Source organism: Sitophilus oryzae, unplaced genomic scaffold (genome assembly GCF_002938485.1).
Source record: "Sitophilus oryzae breed Bouriz unplaced genomic scaffold, Soryzae_2.0 scaffold_551_pilon_pilon, whole genome shotgun sequence".
Taxonomy (NCBI): domain Eukaryota; kingdom Metazoa; phylum Arthropoda; class Insecta; order Coleoptera; family Curculionidae; genus Sitophilus; species Sitophilus oryzae.
The window spans coordinates 133,440-140,328 of record NW_022147142.1 but is presented as its reverse complement, the minus strand read 5'-3'; the positions used below and the strand labels follow the sequence as shown (position 1 = coordinate 140,328).

At 34.1% G+C, this 6,889-nt stretch overlaps 1 long non-coding RNA gene across 1 annotated transcript; it reads right to left on the bottom strand.

The window, feature by feature from the left end:
- Positions 1–5,613: 5,613 nt before the first annotated feature.
- On the bottom strand, positions 5,614–5,976 carry LOC115887005. Its single transcript, XR_004050987.1, has 3 exons — positions 5,948–5,976; positions 5,699–5,891; positions 5,614–5,645 (listed from the first exon to the last, which is right to left on the bottom strand). It is a non-coding gene; the product is annotated as an uncharacterized LOC115887005 (long non-coding RNA).
- Between the last annotated feature and the right edge of the window lie 913 nt (positions 5,977–6,889).

Below are 6,889 nucleotides of genomic sequence, written 5' to 3'. Positions count from 1 at the left end.
TTTAAGTACAAACTGATACTTAAAGTATGTACTGATAGAGTATAAGTTTGTACTTATGCTAACCAGTTGCTACTTAAGTCTATATTAATAAACGATAGATTATACTTATTAAATTAAGTATGTTCTTATACATTTTTAAGTCTGTTTCTTAGTACGCTGATAGTGCTTGCTGAAGGTGTATTCCTATTTGTTTATACAATGTTTGTGTGCTAATGTCGTGCAACGGGCTGCCAAAGTTTATAAAAACAGACGAAAAGATCCTCGTGATCAAGATTATGTGAAATTGTTTGAAACCAGAGGCGGTGCCATAGACCATATCACCAAAATGAAAATATTTTTAAGATATATTGCTGATCCAGGTGGGTCTTTTGTTTTCCGTAGTACACTGGCAAATATTAAAATATATATATATATATATATATATATATATATATATATATATATATATATATATATATATATATAGAAAATCTGGGATTTAGTGGGGTTGCAGTCGGAAGGGTTTGACAAAGAATTAATACACTTTGTTAATTGTCAAGCTTTCGGAATTTATTTATTCCTTCCTCAGGACACAAAATGGAAATACAAGTTAGACAATTGCTGTTATAAAAGTTAAGAATAAGACTTACTTAACGTGGTACAGAAAATACCTTCATAAAAACTACATTAAACATGGTTTGTGTTGATAACTCCACCGTGAAAGCATCGCTGACCAGTCAACCACAAGGACTCTTATAAGGCGGTTAAGCCGCCAAATATAAGTTAGAACATTAGAATAATTAAGAGATGTTAGAAATTTTTAAATTAAAGAATTTTTTGCGTCTCAATCCGAAGCGTGGAGGCGCAAAACAATTGACAGGCGACAACCGCGACATCCAAACGTCAAAAGTCAATTGTCAGAAGTCAAGTTAGTAAAAGTGATCTATGGATGTCGAACAAGGCTGTGGCATGTCCATCATTGTATTCATGTAAAAAACCAATGGTGTGGGTGGTCATGTAGAAAAGTGGAGTGATCAAGGCACAACACTAAAAAAACACTAAAAAACATTAATAAAACACCCTTACTCGTGCAACGAGAGCAAAAAACAATTAGGTGGTAAAAATACAATTACATTTACAATTCAGAAAATGTCACCAAATATCTGCAACCAGAAATACACCGAGCGCAATCAGAAAAAGAATTTTCTTATAAGCAATTGAATAAACATTAGGATGTGCTAAAAATTCTGAAAAAGGACAAGAGGTGCAATGCAAACACTTAGAAAAGGCCAAATGTGAAGAAGGTAATGAGGAAAATATGACAATAATGTTCATATTAATCAATGTGAAAAACTGTCACAAAAATTCATTAAATTGTACAAATTTTACCTTCACAATTTTTTATTAAATTCACAGGAATTTCATGAAAACAAACCTTTTCATAGTATTGGCAATACTTCCAAAATTACAAAATTACATAAGGTGTAAAAAACTACAGAAACACACTCCGCAAAAAGGGGGGGAACAAACAAGATCAGCAAATTAAGACAGTCTAGTGACAAGGCAAAGACAATGTGCGGCTTGGACAATCCAAGAAAAGGCAATGCACCAAACTGACAGTGCACTCCACGCAAATTGCTTATTATCATTAAAAAACATTTAATCAAAGGTAAAACCACCGTTGGTTCTGAAGGAACCAAGGGAGGGTAAAAGAGACAAAAAACAAGTGCACACAGGCACCTGTTATGGTAGTATGCACTGGAAACGTATTAGTGCATATACCTTGAAACAGTCCGAGAGGGACTGGGAAGGGGCGATTAGCAAATTACATAGCATCTATAAAAGATATGGTCAAAATTCCGTTGCGTACATAAACAACGAAATGAGACAAAAAATCTCCGGGTGGAAACCACCGTCCCACCCACCACCTACACAACAACTCATCACCACGCGATGGGTGAGAATTGTATGAGTGCTCGAAAGTCGACACACTGTTAGTGTAAAAATTCTAATAATTCGAATTTTCTTTGACTTAAAGGTTTTTAGTGGTTAACCAAAAACCCCAAGACAATTAGTAAGGCAAGTGATAGTGTGAGGGGAACAGCGAACCAACCAAGAGACAAGGCTAGCTATTGCAATGCCAAACTGTGGGTGCACGCACCACGCACAGTACCTCAAATCCTGCGATAGGCTGAGGGTTTCTAAACAATTTAAGAGGAGCATGAGCACTGATGGTGCAAAGCTCCCAAAAAAACAATTTATGGGAAAGTTTCCCGATAAGCATGACAAGAACCAAAGACGCAAGGGTCAGATCCTAAATGTGGAGAACATAAGAGATAAAAAAACATAGGGAAAAATCGCAAAAGCGGAAAAATATTACATCAATAAAATTGTCAGAGTATTAAGAACATATTAGCAATTTTAAAGGTATTAACATTGATATATCAAACAATGAAAAATTAACATATACTGAAGAAGATTCTTATGCATACAATGAAGTGTGTGCACAATGGGATCATTTAGTTAGAATTTAAATTAATTGTTAAGTAGTTAGGATAAAATGTAGGGAAAAGCAGTGAAAGTGGAGGCTATAAGGTTGAATCTGAGCTTATTATATTATTGTTGTTATTTAATTTTAATATGTAAGAATAAATTGAACTCAAATCATCTATGTCTGTCATTCGGTTTAAAGTACGCGGACATTCATTTATAGCCACCATCTCCAAAAACTTCCTCTTGAAAGTATTCTTCTCCACATACAAGATCTCACAATCGTCATAGGCCACTCTATGATCCTCATCAATAACATGTTCAGCCAGCGAGCATGACCTAATGGACCTCCTACAATCACTTTTGTGGGAAGTAATTCTACCCTTGAGGGACCTAGAAGTTTGGCCAACATAGAACGAATCACAGTCCGAGCATCTGAGTCTGTATACAACATTAATTTTTTGGGTTTTTTCTAATGGTGTTTTTATTCTTGTATACAGGGTCTTCAGCTGGCCAGTGAGGCGTTGCGCAAACTTGATGTTTTCACCCTTGAACACTTGAATCAATTTAGGAGTCAAGTCTTTATGAATGGAAGACAACTAAAAAAATGTTAACCTCTTCGCGAGGAGGGGTACTTAACTCTTGATCCAGAGCGGGTATGGTGGTCGACCTATGATTTAAAATCTGATTTTTATTATATAAAATTTTATTAATTATAGAGGGGGGATATGAATTTTTCACAAGAATGGACCTGAGGTCACTCAAGCAGGCACCCCTGTAAGAATTGTGTGAGAGACGAGAGACCCTCTCACCAAGAGCACCGACGAGACCCAGTTTCATTCGTGTAGGGTGGTCTGAATGGTAGTTAATGTATCTACCACTACTGGTAGGTTTTCTATACCATTTCGTGACTATTTTATTGTCAGGTCTCCTAATAAGCCTCATGTCGAGGAAAGGAATTGAATTATCAACCTCCCTTTCAATAGTGAATTTAAGACTGTCACTAAGATCGTTAAAAACGTCTAGAATGTGATCAGTCATGTCCATAGGAACCGACAATATAAGGTCGTCAACATACCTCTTAATAAACGGAATGTTATATGGGACCCGCTCACGGTGGTTTCCACCCGGAGATTTTTTGTCTCATTTCGTTGTTTATGTACGCAACGGAATTTTGACCATATCTTTTATAGATGCTATGTAATTTGCTAATCGCCCCTTCCCAGTCCCTCTCGGACTGTTTCAAGGTATATGCACTAATACGTTTCCAGTGCATACTACCATAACAGGTGCCTGTGTGCACTTGTTTTTTGTCTCTTTTTTTACCCTCCCTTGGTTCCTTCAGAACCAACGGTGGTTTTACCTTTGATTAAATGTTTTTTAATGATAATAAGCAATTTGCGTGGAGTGCACTGTCAGTTTGGTGCATTGCCTTTTCTTGGATTGTCCAAGCCGCACATTGTCTTTGCCTTGTCACTAGACTGTCTTAATTTGCTGATCTTGTTTGTTCCCCCCCTCTTTGCGGAGTGTGTTTCTGTAGTTTTTTACACCTTATGTAATTTTGTAATTTTGGAAGTATTGCCAATACTATGAAAGGTTTGTTTTCATGAAATTCCTGTGAATTTAATAAAAATTGTGAAGGTAAAATTTGTACAATTTAATGAATTTTTGTGACAGTTTTCACATTGATTAATATGAACATTATTGTCATATTTTCCTCATTACCTTCTTCACATTTGGCCTTTTCTAAGTGTTTGCATTGCACCTCTTGTCTTTTTTCAGAATTTTTAGCACATCCTAATGTTTATTCAATTGCTTATAAGAAAATTCTTTTTCTGATTGCGCTCGGTGTTTTTCTGGTTGCAGATATTTGGTGACATTTTCTGAATTGTAAATGTAATTGTATTTTTACCACCTAATTGTTTTTTGCTCTCGTTGCACGAGTAAGGGTGTTTTATTAATGTTTTTTAGTGTTTTTTTAGTGTTGTGCCTTGATCACTCCACTTTTCTACATGACCACCCACACCATTGGTTTTTTACATGAATACAATGATGGACATGCCACAGCCTTGTTCGACATCCATAGATCACTTTTACTAACTTGACTTCTGACAATTGACTTTTGACGTTTGGATGTCGCGGTTGTCGCCTGTCAATTGTTTTGCGCCTCCACGCTTCGGATTGAGACGCAAAAAATTCTTTAATTTAAAAATTTCTAACATCTCTTAATTATTCTAATGTTCTAACTTATATTTGGCGGCTTAACCGCCTTATAAGAGTCCTTGTGGTTGACTGGTCAGCGATGCTTTCACGGTGGAGTTATCAACACAAACCATGTTTAATGTAGTTTTTATGAAGGTATTTTCTTGTACCACGTTAAGTAAGTCTTATTCTTAACTTTTATAACAGCAATTGTCTAACTTGTATTTCCATTTTAGTGTCCTGAGGAAGGAAAAAATAAATTCCGAAAGCTTGACAATTAACAAAGTGTATTAATTCTTTGTCAAACCCTTCCGACTGCAACCCCACTAAATCCCAGATTTTCTTTCTCACTAGTCAGTCGAGACTACTTTCTGCTATATATATATATATATATATATATATATATATATATATATATATATATATATATATATATATATATATATATATATATATATATATATATATATATATATATATATTTTGTAAGTTTTTGAAATTGAAGAAGGCTTGCCTTTAGACGATGACAACATCGAAGATGAAGCACCTGTTGGACGACTTGAACTTCAAAGGGAAGGTCAAGTCATACGCAACCGCTAAGCCACAATTATTTACGCCAATCAAAATAACTAACATAATTTTTATTAAATTGAAAATACATATATCTAATTATTACAACATAGTATACGTTTTCTCTCCTTCTCTTAGAACATGATCTTTATTTAATTCTTTCTCCAGTTTTGCCTTTTTGAGATTTAGAACATGCAGTTGCTTCAAAAGCACCAATCTTTGTAGTTCCGTGGTGCTTAACGTACGTGTTTCCTCCGTTTCGTATTGTTCTATAATTTTTTGTCGCTTTGGACGTGCAGGTAACGGTGGTGGCAATGTTGAAGTTGAAGCGACTGACGGACCTGCCACTTAATCGGATTGTTTTTCTTTTTATTCATCAGAAGGGATTCCGACTGCAACATGTCCTGAAACGAAATATTACACTACTTTATAAGTAATAAAAATATAATTATTTTACCAGGTATTTTGAAAAGAACAGGATTGCACTCCTCTTGATCCCCCTGTAGTGCCGTGTACATGAGTTGTTCTGCTGCACTTAGCTTTTTCTTTTTATTCCCAGTTATGTTGGCATCAGTTTTTTTTTACTACCGCCTTCAGGTAATTAATTTTTTTTAATAATTTTTTGGAGTTTGTTGGTTTTCCAAAATTATCTACAATGCTTTCATAGTTAGATTACAACATTTTGTAATAAGACATGATAGCTTACTCTCATAATGTTGTTTAAGCGTGTCTAAGACGCCTTGTTTTTTTTATTTATTGCCGGAGTTTTCCCTTTATTTAAAATAATAGGGTTATCCCTCACATATTGGGCCACAAATGTTACATCCGACTCTTTACTTTTTGAACTCTACTCGGACGAAACTTTACTTTTTGAACTCTACTTGAACTTTACTCGGACGAAACGAGCGACATGATGGTCGTCGATAAATAAATGTAGAAAAGTAAATATTTTGAGGTTTGTATACATCTCAAGTATAAACTGGTTTAAAAAATGTTGACGTGCGTTTCTTGTATGTTTTACTTTTAATCAAATTTCGAGTAAATAAGAAAATACTTAAGAATAATCAGTAAATACTTCTAACTATCAGTGTCTATTTTTTAATATATATTTCAGTATTTACTTAATGCTAATGATGATACTTATAAGTAAGTACTTATAAGTAAATACTTATTTTTATTAATACCACCCAATATTAAATAAGCAGATGTTGTTTATTAATATATTCACTGTTGTTCAGTAAAACAAACAATAATACAAACTTATAGTAAAAGTTAAGTGCGACATATTTTAATGGCTAAAAAAATGTCGACGATATTGATCAGGGACATACATATGGGTTATCACTTGACTATTTTTCTAAAAAAACATGTGCGCCATTGACTTGTTTACTAATTAGCAAAATTGTGTAGACCGTTTAATGCTAATTAAAAGTTGTCTCTTGATATTTTGTCAATTTTAGCCTCTTTTATGAGAAACGAATAATGGTTCTCAAGATATTTGGAATAGAAATAGTCAATACACGTTATCATTGACAAAAATTAAACATGTCGACTAGATATTTATAAGACTGAAATCAATTTGAATTTTTTTGTACCAAAGGTTCAACAGGAACTATTTTATCATATGTTTTTCTAGAAAAAATTGTGA